Source organism: Callithrix jacchus, chromosome 2 (assembly GCF_049354715.1).
Source record: "Callithrix jacchus isolate 240 chromosome 2, calJac240_pri, whole genome shotgun sequence".
NCBI lineage: Eukaryota > Metazoa > Chordata > Mammalia > Primates > Cebidae > Callithrix > Callithrix jacchus.
The window spans coordinates 44,919,635-44,935,073 of record NC_133503.1 but is presented as its reverse complement, the minus strand read 5'-3'; the positions used below and the strand labels follow the sequence as shown (position 1 = coordinate 44,935,073).

The window sequence follows — 15,439 nt, the reverse complement described above, 5'->3', positions numbered from 1 at the left end:
TCCTGGGCTCAAGCAATCTTCCCACCTTAGCCTCCCAAAGTGCTAGGATTACAGGTATGAACCACAGCACCCAGTCTCAGTCTCTTTTTGTTTTAGGAAATTTTCTTGAGTGTCAGTTTTTTGAATTTAAATTACTTTTATATTTCCATTTTTAATTTTTCTTTGTGGCTCTTCTATCATACACATGTTGAATATTCTTTGCCTACTTTCTATATCAACCACTTCCTTTGGAATCCTTCATTTCTCTTGAATGTATTGAAACTCTTATTTTTACCTCCTATGTAAGGCATTATCTGTTGAATTTGTTCACTGTTCTGTATCTTCTATTTTAGTTTCTATTTCTGAAATAATTAATATTAATTCTAATTCTGAATTCTCCTACATCATTTCTAAGGTTTTTTAATTCTGATGTGTATAGTTCTTTTCTACCTAATGTTATTTTGTGAGTCTTTTAGCTCATTTTGAAATAGTAAGTTGCAAAAGTTTCAACAGTTTCAAAAGCATGTCTTTCTGATATGCTTTTATTATTATTCCACCTTTTTTTCTTATAACTCTGTTGAATTTGAACACAATCTTACTCTAGTCTTTATTTTTATATAAATTTAAGTTCTCTTTTATGAAGGAAGCATGGGTTAATAACTTTTCTAGCTTCGTTGATCTGTAACTCACTCTTCTATGTTCTTTATATATACATATATATTTTTGTTGATTTTGTTGAAACAGGGTCTCACTCTGTTGCCCAGGCTGGAATGTAGTGCTGAGGTCATGGCTCACTGCAGCCCCAACCTCCCAGGGTCTGTTGCCAGGTTGGAGTGGAATGGTGTGGTCATGGCTCACTGCAGCCTCAACCTCCCAGGCTCAAGTGATCCTCTCCTCTCAGCCTCCTGAGTAGTTGGGACTATAGTTGCATGCCACCACGCCCAGCTAATTTTTTTGTCTTTTTGTAAAGATGGGGTTTTGTCATGTTGGCCAGGCTGGTCCCAAACTCCTGGCTTCAAGTGATCTGCCCGCCTCCACCTCCCAAAGTGTTGGGATTACAGGCATGTGCCACTACACCCAGCCAAAAAATGTATTTTTATGGCCTTGTGCATTTTGACATATGGTTCCTCTCCTCTTTAATTTAGACCTTCTTTTCTCTTTACTTCTGTCACCCCACGCGTTTCCATTTGGATTCTGCTCTCAGAAGTCTGCTCTTGGTGTGAGGCTTTCTTCTCCAATAGAGCTTTGTAATTATAAAGGTCCACAAAGCCAAGCTTCAGCTCCTTTAGACCTTACCTTAGGCCCTGCACGCCCACACCTTCGTTGGATTGTGCAAAAACCCCTCCCAGTTTCAGTTACTCTTCCCAAATTGGTCCAACTTGCTTTTTAGTGAGTACCTACTACCACCTTTAAAATTCTTGTCTCAGGTCTGTCAGACACCTCATTCCTCTCTCCTGCATAGACAATGTGATCTTTAGTTATTATTGGTGGTTTTTCTCCTCCTGCTCATATTTTGGGGTTCATGAGAATATCTTGTTCATTTAGATTTTATTAAGATGTTGACATTGGGCCTTGGATTTTGCTATTAGAGTTTTGTTTGTTTTGGGGGGGAGTATTTTAGAGTTTTCTTTCTTTTCTTTTTTTTATGGGGACGGGGGATTGGGGAAGATTTTAAAACCTCACTGCCACTTCTCTCATCTTTTCATAATTTCCTCCATTGATTCATTTGCTCATTCATCTATTTAACAAATACTTTTGAGCCCTGAATTGGAACATCATACACTTCTTCAGATTCTCTTGTCACCATTAACTTTGAGAAACCAGCTGATTATTCAGCTTCAACTGCCACTGTAATTAACTGATTCCATTTATACCTGTATGATTCTACCATCTGGGGCCGATCATTCAATATTTGGGGAGGATGGAGTTGAAGAACCCTCCTCTCAGCTGCCTCTGTACAGCCATACTGAATAGCTACATGCCCTGAATTTTACCTATGATTAGGTAATAATATAACAGATAATACGTATATAATAAAATTAGAAAAGAACTATGTAATATATATTTATATAATAGTAATAATGCAAGCTATAATTTGTAACAAACTATAATCCCTTTTAGACATAGAGTTTAATAAGTTTTAATAAATGTCTACAGTTGGCCTGGCATGGTGGCTTATGCTGGTAATCTCAGCACTTTGGGAGACTGAGGTGGATGGATCACCTGAGGTCAGAGTCTAAAAGCAGTCTGGCCCATCTCTACTAAAGACAAAAAATAGCTGGGTGTGGTGGTGGCAGGCTCCTGTAATCCCAGTTACTCGGGAGGGTGAGGCCCCAGAATCACTTGGACCCAGGAGGTAGAGGTTACAGTGAGCTGAGATTCCGTCACTGCACTCCAGCATGGGTGACAAAGTGAGACTCCATTTAAAAAAAAAAAAATTGTCTACAGTTGTGTAACTACAGTAAAGATATAGAATATTTCTATCACTCCAAAAAGATCTCTAGTGCCATTTTGTAGTCAATGCTCTTTTCCAACCCTCTTCCAACCCCAGCAATCACTGATCTGATTTCTGTCCCTTTAGTTGTCTCTTTTAGTGAATATTGTATAAATAGCATCATACATGTAGTCTTTTGTATTAGACTTAGCAAAATGCTGTTGTGATTCAGCCACATTGTTGCATATATCAGCAGTTTGTTACTTTTTATAACTGAGTTATACTCCATTGTACAGACGTAGCCCCAACTTATTTATCGAACCATCCATTGATGGACATATGCATTGTTTCCAGTGATCATGAATAAAACCGTTTTAATATTTATGTGCACATCTTTTTGCAGGCTATGCTTTCATTTCTTCCTGGGTAAATGTCTAAGAATTTAATTTCTGGGTCATATGGGTTCTTTAACTTTACAAAGAACTTCCAAACTGTTTTCAAACATAGCTGGATTATTTGCCATTGCCACCAACTATGTACAAGATTGATTTTCATTAATATTGAAATCTGACAATACAACATGAACTCATTCTCATTGTTTTAAAAAGTCAAGCAATATAGAAATGCAAAATTCCCTTTTCTCTTCTCGTCAATCCCTCTCCACTCCCTAAATGTAATGACTGTGATAAGTTTGCTGTTTATAAATATTCTTTCTTGTATTGAAAAAATACTAGTTGTTCTTTGAATTCACCCTTACCCTCCATCACCAAGCTCTAATACCTACTACAAAGCATGATATGGTGGCAAGACTACTGGCATGGTGTGTTGGTAAGACTAGCAGCCACATGCAAATTTGAATCCTGGATCTGCTACTATCTAGCTCCAAACAAAGCTTGTACACATACACACACACACACACACACACACAGAGATACAAAGATGTATATGTATCCATCTTAATTGTACATGTAGGTCATATATATGACAATAAGATGGATTTATATCTCATAATACATTAAAATAAATATAAAACAAAGTATTTTATATTTATTTTAAAAGAAAAATAATTAAATGTATAAATATATATACTTGAGTTTCCACTTGCCGTTCCTAATTAATATAAATTTCTAATCTTTCTGCCATTTCTGAGCAAGAAAGCTTAATACACTAATGTATCAAACTGCCTTGGGTTGGATCGCAGACAACGCACATTTGTATAAAATTTTCATCTAGAACTTTTTCTAGATTGCCCAGGAAAATCTTTAAGAAATCTTTCAGAATAGGTAAAATAGGAGCAGGGACTAAGTGATCCTATAGAAGATATGTGTAGTTTATTTCTAACACTTATAAATTAGCTCTATTGACCAAATGCAGTCATGAATTTAAACATCGTGAAAACCAAGTAACCTATCCAAGGGCATTTGCTGTAGGGTTTTTATGGTGACAAAAATTTAAAGAATAGAGAATAACCAAATGCCAATCAGAAAGGAATTGGCTTTAAAAATAGTGTAATCAGGCTGGCACGGTGGCTCACGCCTACAACCCCAGCACTTTGAGAGGCTGAGGTGGGCAGATCACCTGAGGTCAGGAGGTTGAGAATAGCCTGGCCATCATGACAAAACCCCATCTCTACTATAAATACAAAAATTTGGCCAGGCGCAGTGGCTCACACCTGTAATCCCAGCACTTTGGGAGGCCAAGGCAGGCAGATCATGGGGTCGGGAGTTTGAGACCAGTCTGGCCAACATGGTGAAAACCTGTCTCTGCTAAAAATACAAAAAATTAGCCAGGCGTGGTGGCAGGTGCCCATAATCCCAGCTACTCAGGAAGCTGAGGCAGGAGAATCACTTGAATCTGAGAGGTAGAGGTTGCAGTGAGCCGAGATCATGCCACTGCATTCCAGCATGGGCAACAGAGCAAGACTCTGTCTCAGAAAAAAAAAAAAAGTGTAATCTTTAGTGAGGAATGAGATAAGTTAATAAATTGTATGAAACAACAGAAAACAGTACATAATACATTGTCAAGTGGAGAAAGAAACTTCCCCAAGTTTTCATATCATGATCTCATTTACGTATTTTTTTAAATTTTGTATAAAATATGTGCATCCAGCCTGGCCAACATGGTGAATCCCTGTCTCTACTAAAATTAGCCGGATGTGGTGACACACACCCTGCAATCCCAACTACTCTGGAGGCTGAGTTACAAGAATTGCTTGAATCCGAGAGGGGGAGGTTGCAATGAGCCAAGATTGCATCACAGCACTCCACCAGCCTGGGTGATAGAGTGAAACTCTGTCTCAAAAAATATATATATATATGTATGTGTGTGTGTGTGTGTGTGTGTGTGTGTGTATGTTTGTATTTTTTTAAGTCTAGAAAAATAAACAACAAACTGTTTACGTAGTGATTTATTCAAGTATTTGTGGGGAGAACCTATTTCTGTTTTATACATGTGGGTTGTACATATAAGCAGTGTTGAATTTTTTTACTGAGCTCAGGACAGCCCTAGGTCTCATCAAGAGGAACCCCTACCTCAGACCTCATATTTAGAAAAGACACATAAAAAGGTAAACGTATTAAAGAATATATGAAATCAGGTGACCATTGAAAATGCCCTAAATAGCCACTCTGGTGACTAACACCATTCAAACCATAAAAAATGTTCCTTTGTCCCAGAAACAAGAGGTGACTACCCAAATGTCCTGAAGAATCACGGGTCGTGCCACTGCCAGCATCATGAAAGGACATTGCTGAGGAATGTGAGTGCAAGGAGAATCTAAGCTGTGGAAGCACTTAGGCAAGAGAAAAGACAAATTAATAAAAATGTTTTCTATTTTGTCCCAAAAGTTATATTTCTGCTAAGATAGCCTAATGATTAAAGTTTAAAATTGATTAAAGTTTAAAAGTAAAATATAAATAGTAACTAATGAATACTGATATTTAAATAAAAATTTCAAATAAACTTAGTTTTTACTTAGTTTTAAATTTACTGTTTATTTGAAATTTTTATTTAAATATCCACAACTTCAACAGATCAGATAAACACCTGTAACTTCATGTTCTTTACATGAAGTTTCTTTCATGATTAAAACAAGACAATGAAAAATATTTATACATCAAATTCACAACTTATGTTTTTATATCAAATATGGCATATGAAGTCCAATGGGCAATAAAGAAATATGGCCTGCCCATTGGACAATAAAGAAATTGGGAAATCAGCAAATTTGACAAGAAGGATTAAAAACTTTTTGCCTCTTTACTGTCTATTGGAAGGGGATCCTATAAAAGTTTGTCACAGTTTCCTGAAATCTAAGAACATTTCCAGAAAAATATAAATTTATTTAAGTTGTTGGTTATACATTTTTCACTGAACAAACTTGGCAGAAAAGTTAATATTTTGTATTATTGTAAAATTTTTTTCCCAAGAGAGAAACTGTATAAACTTTTAAAAATATTCTGCATTAAAAGACAAAATATTTTGTCACTATTATTCCATATTTCAGTCTGTCTTCACAGTTGGCTTTGTCCAGTGTAAGAATCTGTGACTGGAAATACTTAGGTTCTTAATTAAAAGAATACAAAATGTTATTTGCATCCTGCCCCCAAAAAATGTACGTGCAAATACTAGAACAGGAAAAAAGAGTCTCAAACAACACAAATAATCAATAGTATTCAACAAATAAGTAAATACTAATATACAATATTGCTATGATATTCTTTTTTTGTTATTTAGTCTTTATTTCATAATCATAAACTTTACTCTGCAACCTAGCTAGGCATGGAAGGAACAAGGAAAACATGGAACCCACAGGGAACTGCAGCAAGAGCACAAAGAATCTAGGAGATTGCGAGCAAATGGAGTGGGGGCTGCTCTCCTGAGCTACAGAAGGAATGGTCTGGTGGTTAAGATAACACACAAGTCAAACTTAATGGAGTTGTCCACAGTCAGGAATGGTGATCTTCTTGCTGGTCTTGCCATTCCTGGACCCAAAGCCTCCACAATATTCATGCCTTCTTTCACCTTGCCGAGGGCCACATGCTTGCCATCCAGCCACTCAGTCTTGGCAGTGCAGAAGAAGAACGGAACCATTTATGTTGGGTCCAGCATTTGCCATGGACAAGATGCCAGGACCTGTGTGCTTTAGGATGAAGTTCTCATCATCAAATTTCTCCCCATAGATGGACTGGCTACCAATGTCATTATGGTGTGTGAAGTCACCGCCCTGACACATAAACCCTGGAATAATTCTGTGAAAGCAGGAACCCTTATAACAAAATCCTTTCTCTCCAGTGCTCAGAGCACAAACGTCTTCTGCTGTCTTTGGGAACTTGTCTTCAAACAGCTCGAAGGAGATGCAGCCCAAGGGCTCGCTGATGATGGCAATGTCAAAGAACACAGTGGGGTTGACCATGGCTGATATTACAGGGCTCCAGAAGGCAGTGGCATCTACAAAGCCTGCTATGATATTCTTAAGAGAACAGTATTAGATGTGCCATACTTAGGCAAGCCTTGTATGGAACAGTAACAGTGCAATATTCGTAGAAAACAATGGAAATGTTCTAGTCTGGTAGAAAAAATAACTTTCAAATTTGGTGCTAAAATAGCCAAGCATACATAGATAAAAATGAATTTTAGGCTAGGTGCAGTAGCTTACACAAGTAATCCCAGCACTTTGGGAGGCCAAGGCAGGCGGATCATCTGAGGTCAGGAGTTCAAGACCAGCCTGACCAACATGGCAAAACCCCGTCTCTACTAAAAAATACAAAAAGTTAGCTGGGCAAGGTGGCACATGCCTGTAGTCCCAGCTACTAGGGAGGCTGAGGTGGGAGGATCGCTTGAACCCAGGAGGCAGAGGTTGCAGTGAGCCAAGATCACACCACTGCACTCCAGCCTGGGCAACAGAGCAAGACCCTGACTCAAAAAAAAAAATTGAATTTTGAAAGATCATATTTCTTTAAATGGAGAATTCAAAATATTATTAAAGGTGACAAAAGAAATTATAGATATAATTTTTAAATTAATAGTAACCAATTTAGATAAATTATATTAGGACAAAATTATAACAAGCAACTAATATTTATCATCTGATAAACTATCATCTGATGAACCATCAAATGATAAAAATCGAAGTCAAAATTTTATATGTTATTGGTTTTATACCTATTGTAAAAAGTAGAATTGAAAATGCAACTTTGTAGATTAGGCATTGATTTAAAAGAATAATGACGGCAAGCTAATGATAATGGCAGTTGGTAAGAAAACAACCATTTATTATGAGCCATGTATGATGCATAGTTTGAATTTCTTATTAAAGGACATGTTCTCAGCTGGGTCAAAGAGGTGATTGCATCTTCAGAACAATTCAACAATTACATAGGATATTTTCTCTATCTGCCCAAAGATGAAATGACTTGAAAACCCTGTTATATTTGTCACTACAAACACTTTGGGGCACATACAGGGAATGGTGACTAAAAGCTATTAAAACAACAAAATTTTATTTATACCAGATAACAAGATGCACTGGAAGAGTATGAGAAATAAAAGAGAATCCTTAAATAAAAAGAATCATGATCTTTTTTTAGAAATTTTATTTAAGGTTTGGGGATACATGTAAAGGTTACGTAGACGAATGTGTCACGGGGGTTTGTTGTACCTGTTATTACATCACCCAGGTATTAAGCTCAGTACCCAATAGTTATTGTTTCTGCTCCTCTTCCTACTCTCCACCCTCAGGTAGCCCCCAATGTCTGCTGTTTCTTTCTTTTTCTGTTTGAGATGGAATTTCACTCTTGTTGCCCAGGCTGAAGTACAGCAGCGCAATCTCAGCTCACCACAATTTCTGCCTCCTGGGTTCAAGTGATTCTCCTGCCTCAGCCTGCCGAGTAGCTGGGATTAAGGCATGCACCACCACACCTGGCTTATTTTGTATTTTTAGTAGAGACGGGGTTTCTTCATGGTGGTCAGGCTGGTCTTGAACTCCCGACCTCAAATGATCCACCCACTTCAGCTTCCCGAGGTGCTGGGATTATAGGCTTGAGCCATCCCTCCCGGTCCCTGTTGTTTCCTTCTTTGTGTTCATGAGTTCTCATCATTTAGTTCCCACTTATAAGTGAGAATATGCAGTATTTGGTTTTCTGTTCCTGCATGAGTTTGCTAAGAAAGAAATGATCTTTGGTAGAAAATTACTTTTGAATCTGCACTATCTACAATTATTTCATAGAAACTGTTGTTTTCAACGATGGTACAAAAGCTTGTGGAAACTCCAAAAACTTGAACCAAATAATGACCTTGTCTATTTTACCTTTTTATGATTTAATTTTTTTATTTAGAGAAAATAGTTACCCTAAATTGAAATAAACTGCATGTAAAATATGTAACAAATGTGACATTTCTATAAAATATTTAAAAACCAGAACAAGTAAACAAAAATGTTATATCACAACAAAAGAAAAAAAAACCAAAGATTAAAAAAAATGTTACATCATTATAAAAGAGAATGTGCACATACAAATAATCCCTAAACTAACTTCTATTGTGATCACATTAGGGTTATTAAAAATTAAAAAAAGAACTTACCAAAAAGAGTTTGTGGATCTAGATATTGTTTTTAGAGAAGGTGAAAAGTGCAATGTAAAGGATAGATTTATATCATGAAATTAAAATTTTTTGTAGTATTTTCTATTATAACAATAATTTATTATAGGATCCCATCATAGTATTTGAACTTTATATGTAAAATCAATTGCCAGTTTCTGAATGTAAATGTTACAATAACTTTGACAATTTCAGTTGCTATTGACTTAACAGTAAGTTTTCTCCATGTTGAAATTACTTTAAAAATAAGAATACAATGGCTGAGAAAGGATGTCAAATTTGGCATTACTATCTTTGAACATAAATTATGTAAAAATCCTGATTGTAAGAGCATAATTTTCTGTAATTTTCCTAAAAATAAAGACAAGAAAAAATAATTTTTGTATAGTAAACATATAGTCATGTATAAATTATGTATGCCTGTGTTATTATGTATTCAAACATCAGCCAAACAACAGAACTGCCAATTATGTGCAGAAAATTAAAGATCGGTCAACTTTAAAATTTGCTGATATTCGGTCATATAAAAAAATAGTTCTCAATTTTGTTTCAAAAGTAGAAGTATACGTTATATTTTATGATTTTTTTAACAGTCTGTTAGCTTGTTTATTAACAAAAAAGTTAACAGTTTGTTAGCTTATGGTTCTCCATTTATATTTTTGCACTACAGACGTAGGGGTAGGTCTGACTAAATATATGTTAACTTTATAATTAGTGCTAGTAAGAACTGCTGTTTATTAAATGTTTATTACATGTTGGGCACTGAGTGTATTTTTTTGTAAAAAAAAAAAAAAAAAGTACTTTGCTCAGTTCCCAACATATAATAAATATTATTATACGCACTACCAGGCTGGAGTGCAATGACATGATCTCGGCTCACTGCAACCTCCCCCACCCAGGTTCAAGCAATTCTCTTGTCTCAGCCTCCCAAGTATTTGGGACTACAGACGCACGCCACCACGCCTAGCTAATTTTTTATTTAGTAGAGATGGGGTTTCACCATGTTGGCCAGGATGGTCTCGATCTCCTGACCTTGTGATCAATCCACCTTGGCCTCCCAAAGTGCTAGGATTACAGGCATGAGCCACCGCGCCCAGCCCAAAGTACTTTCTATACAGTAGCTCACAACACCTCTATGAGTTAATTTAATGTTATAGCTAAGGAAAATGAGGCTTAGAAGAAGATTGAAAAAAATGTTACATCACTATAAAAGAGAATGTGCACATACAAATAATGCCTAAACTAACTTCTTGCCCAAACATTGTCAAAGCATTTACCATACCTATCCTGAAATGGGATTGCTTGTTAAAGGCTGACAGATCACTAGGAAATGTTCTTTATGAATGCAGTGTCTCTGCTGGATAATATCTGTCCCTCTACCCCAATTCATGCAGCCTGAAACTGCACCATTACGCATTGATTCCTCTTGGCTTTAAAGCCTTTTCAGTCTCCAAAAGAAACCAATGGAAATGCAAATGCCCTCGGGGGTATAAGACGACAGCATATTAAGCCAGTATTACTTCTCCTGTATTTTCCACCAAAGTAACCCATCAAACCAAGAGTGAATTCTTAACCCCCAGGAGTCTGAGGACTCAGCCCAAAAGATTTTGATTAATTTCTTTTAAGTCTTGTGCTATTTACAATCATGCCTATATGCTCTTCCATACTGTATATATACTTATCATAAGAATGTTAGCCCTTCAAATAAAAACGATGCTTCACAATAGACTCCATGTTCATCTTGGAGTTCAAGGACCTCATGGCATACTGTCTGGTCTCCTAATTTGTGAAGCAGGTTTGGCCACCACGGTGGAGTTTCCTTAACCCTCGGCTGAGAGCAAGGCCCAGCAGAAAATGAGAAAGAGAATAAAGGCCTCAAGAAGTGGCAATAATGAGCTGGGCAGGGTGGCTCATGCCTATAATCCCAGCCCTTTGGGAGGCAGAAGTGGGTGGATCACAAGGTCAAGAGATCAAGACCATCCTGGCCAACATGGTAAATCCTGTCTCTATTTAAAAAAATAAAAATAAGATAATAAAAAAAAAAAAAAGAAGTGGCAATAATGATGAGAGGGAGGAACTAGAAGTGGCAAGGCACCTGGGTTACCTGCATTTACCAATTTAGTCAATTTAGTTGAGGACCTGCCCTGCTGGTCTGTTATTTTACTCAACTTTCTTAGTCATTTCAAATTCTACCTTTGACTGTTTTGAAGGGAGGTGAACTCTCTGTCATTAGAAATGCGCAAGCAGACAGGACAGCTGCTTGCTTTGACAGCTGTGGGTTGGGAACAGGGTGGTGGGCTTCAATCAATGAATGGCAGAAACTTTCAAACGTGATGCCCTATAATCTTGAAATTTTGTTACTCCTCCGAAGCATAAGGGTCAAGAAAAAATGTACTCAATTCAATAAATTTTTATTTAGCACTTTTCAAGTGCCTGATGCTAGGCAGTAGAGGACAGGACAGTCTTGCCAAAACTCATAGTTTGCTGAGGAGAGGCATAAACAAGCAGGTAATTCTAGTACAGCTTACAGGCTCTCACGGAAGTGCAGAAGTTATGGAAGCTGAGTGGAGGGGCACCAGGCTTGAATCTTGGTAGCTTTCTAGGAAGAGATGACATTTAAACCAAGATTTGAAAAATGAGTAGAAGTTTACTCAGGTCCTCCTGAAAACCAATGCAGCTAGCTTCAGGATTAATTTCAGTGGGTTTCATCAGATCCCTTCTCTGCCCTGCTATATGTTGTACATCCATTCTTCCTGTCAGTTCAGGATATTTCAGGATAAAAGGCTGGCTTTATAATTATCAGTGGTAATCACTGGAGATGTAGAGAGGACAGGGGGTCCATCCCCATTGTACAAAACTACACAGGCCATATGAACCAGACCCCAGGTTTTTTGGCATTAAAGTTACCAGGCAGATTCTAAACTCACTTCTTAAGATATTCACAGCTGTTTAACCAAGGGGAAGAGAGGAGGGTGATTCATGGTGCGTTTGCCTCCTGGGCTGTAAACACAAAGGAAAGAAAATGTTGTTAAGGGAAGAAGCAGGCTCCTCCTTGCAGTAGTATGTTTTTTGGTCGTCATGTGGTAGACAGCAGGGCCAATAATCCAGCCTGCAAAATTTCCAGCTAAAAAAAACCAAACCCTTTGAAGTGGCTAATGAATACACTCTTTTTAACTTACTCCGATCTCATTGCTGAGAGCTGTGCAGTTGCTCCTGGGCAAAAGTTTCACTAATGTAGGGATGTTGACTGGCCACTGCATCAAATATTTATCAAGTCACAGATGGGAATCTACAAAGAGTTTGCAGAGAGGTTTCGTGTCTCCCTTTGGTTCTAGGGGAAGCACGTCAGCACTGCAAAATGCAAGTCCACAAATACACACTTTTAAGCTTATGCATAGGGCTACTGACCCATTTTAAGCAGGTTAAATGGGGCCAATTTAAAGGGAATCTTTTTTTTCTTAAGGTAAAAGTAGCATGTTTTCATTGTAGACATAAAAAAAAAAAATACCCTTACACTAAAAGAGGAATAATTTCACCACCCAGACCTATTGTATATTATACATCTTTTATTTTATTTTTTGCTGTTTATAAGAGACTTTTTTAACTTGTATTGTAAGTTCAGGGGTACAAGCGCAAGTTTGTTATGTAGGTAAACTTGTGTCATGAAGGTTTATTGTACAGATTCTTTCATCACCCAGGTTAAACCTAGTATCCATTAATTATTTTTCCTGATCCTCTTTCTTCTCCCATCCTCCATCCTCCATCTTTTAAATAAAAAATAAATCATCCTGTATCCAATATTCTGTATTTTATTCTTTTGCTTTTTTATAATTTCCTCATTTAACAATGCATTCTTACCATTTTGCATAACACTGTGTATTTTTCTACAATATATTGTTATACATTCATGCAGTATTCCAGTATATAAATGTGCCATGATTTACCTGGCCAACCCCTTGTCATTCAATTTTTGTGTCTAGCTTTTTTATACAATAAATGATTATTTTAATGGACATCTTCACAACCAAATCATTATTTGTGCCCAACTATGATATTTTCTCTGACAAATGAGTGAAAAAGAAATTGCTATGTCAAAGAATTAGCCTGATATACCAGTTTACATCTCCATCATCAGCATATAAGAGGGGTGGGGCTGTCATTTTTAATGGGCTGTCAGCTTGCCCATCTCAGTTAAAATGGTCTAAGGTCACTGAGCAGTAGATACTGGTCTAGGAGATTATGGTTTGGTTGGTTTGTGTGCTTCTTTATTTTTGTAACAGCCTCCTTGAAACTTGAACGTTTTTCCTCTTTAATTTAACAGCTATCTTATTTCTCTGGTCTCCCTTCTTTATTTAGTTACACTGGAGAGAAAGAAGGGTCTCTTCAATGGTAAACAGCAGTGCCTGAGTTCAATAAGGATTTACAGCTTGCTGTTCGCATTGCTAGTAACCACAATTATAATGCTGGGCCTATCAATATCTTTTTCCTCTAGCAATAGAAGGCAAGCTGTTTCCTGCAATTGAAGTCTCCTAGAACAGAAGTTCACTGATAGGAAAAAAACAGGGAAGAGGGGGTTTGGTAGGATGAGGTCACTAGCTTTTTGTTTATCCAAGTAAAGCTATTGGAATAATCACAATAAGCAATGGCCATCTATTATCATAAACCAATTACCAAAGAATGAGCATTATAACACGCATGCACTCATACAAGAATAAGTGAATAACAAGAAAGTTTTAGAATAAAAGACCTTCTTACCTAAGAAAGAACAGTTGGTCTTCTTGCACTGACATATACACTGTCCTTATTTTTCTCTTCTCACAAATGATTTGAAAATATCACTTTGGATTGGCATCAGTCTCTAGGCCTTGGACTGAAAACCACCATTTAGAGGATTGTGATCATGTCTTTTATTTGGAGCAGGATCTAAACCAGTCCTTTTCCTCCCTAGACAGGAAAAGAGAGGAACTCGCATTTTTTCTTCCAGGAGCCTCTTCCTCCTTCCTTGGTCTATGCAGTGTTCCCATATTGCAGTAATTCAGGCACCGTTTTCATGACTTGCACGTTCCCACAAGCTGCTTATTATTTATTTAGTATTTTTTTTCAATCAACACTGTTTTAACTTCAAAAATACATTTATTTCAAAGGGAAACTTAATATCTCAACAATAAATGGAAACCCAATAATATTGCTTGTCATAAATAAAGCAAAACAATGATATTAGATTCTAGTGTCTCAGCAGTGCCTGCCAACATTCTGAGCCAGAGTCCTGTGCTTTCTTGATTTCTAAGGAGAGAAAGAGAGAGAAGTTAGCAAGTGAAAAAGTGCTAAAGACATATTAGCACAAATATGAGACTTTGCCCTTGACAGAGCTGAAAGGACCGAGGGAGATATGAAATGGAGATATAATTCTCACTGATCGAGGTCACCGTTTTGATGCTCTGTCAGCCATTGGTAGGGATCCCACAGTTGAAAATACCAATAAAGTGGAAAAAGAACTGGACTTGGTTTTGAGCCCTGCTTGGCCACTGCTGATTGTTAATCTTTGAGCAAGTCACTTCACTTCTTAAAGCCTCAGCTTCCTCAGCTGAAAAATGGAATGATAATAATCTATATCTAACGAGGATTGTTAAGAATAAATGAGAACACGTAAAGCATCTTGTAATCGCTAAAGTGCCATACAAGTCATGAAAACTCATTCTCACTTGTGGAGCATTTTTATTTATGGGCATCAGATCTTTTCTCCAAAGGCCCAGAATATACTGACAGGCCCAACAATCACCATAGCCTAAAATAAGTAGGTGAACTTTAAAAATGAATTACTGGATCCTGTATCATTTGGAATAATAGGTCCTTGAGCATTATAGTTATTAAGCCAAGTGCAGTGACTCACTCCTGTAATCCCAACACTTGGGGAGGCCAAGGTGGCAGGATAACTCGAGCCTAGGAGTTGGAGACCAGCCTGGGCAAAACAGCAAGACCCAGTCTCTACAAAAAATTTTAAAATTACTTGAGTTTGGTGGCGTGTGCCTGTGGTCCCAGCTATTCAGAATGCTAAGGCAGCAGGATCACTTGATCCTTGGAGGCTGACGCTGCAGTGAGCTATGTTCATTCCACTTCATTCCAGCTGGGGCAACAGAAAAAAAATAGATAAATAAATAGATTGATCAACAGATCAATAGATAAATAGATAGGAAGACAGACGACAGATAGATAGAGATGTAGATATATGTATGTATAATTATTGGATCAATGGCTCTAATTAGCAGGAACCAGGTCTGGCTTGTTCACGTCTATGTTCTTTGCACCTGCTTCAGTGTCTAGCACATGGGAGATTTTTAATACATGGTGAATGATGCACTCCTAACAGAATGTTGAATGAAAAAATGAATGAGTGAATGAGTTAGTGAATGGCTAAATGAATGACAT

At 37.2% G+C, this 15,439-nt stretch overlaps 1 pseudogene; it reads right to left on the bottom strand.

The window, feature by feature from the left end:
• LOC100400234 (tubulin beta-8 chain-like) overlaps window positions 1-15,439 on the bottom strand; it is a 46,275-nt pseudogene that overhangs the window by 20,818 nt on the left and 10,018 nt on the right.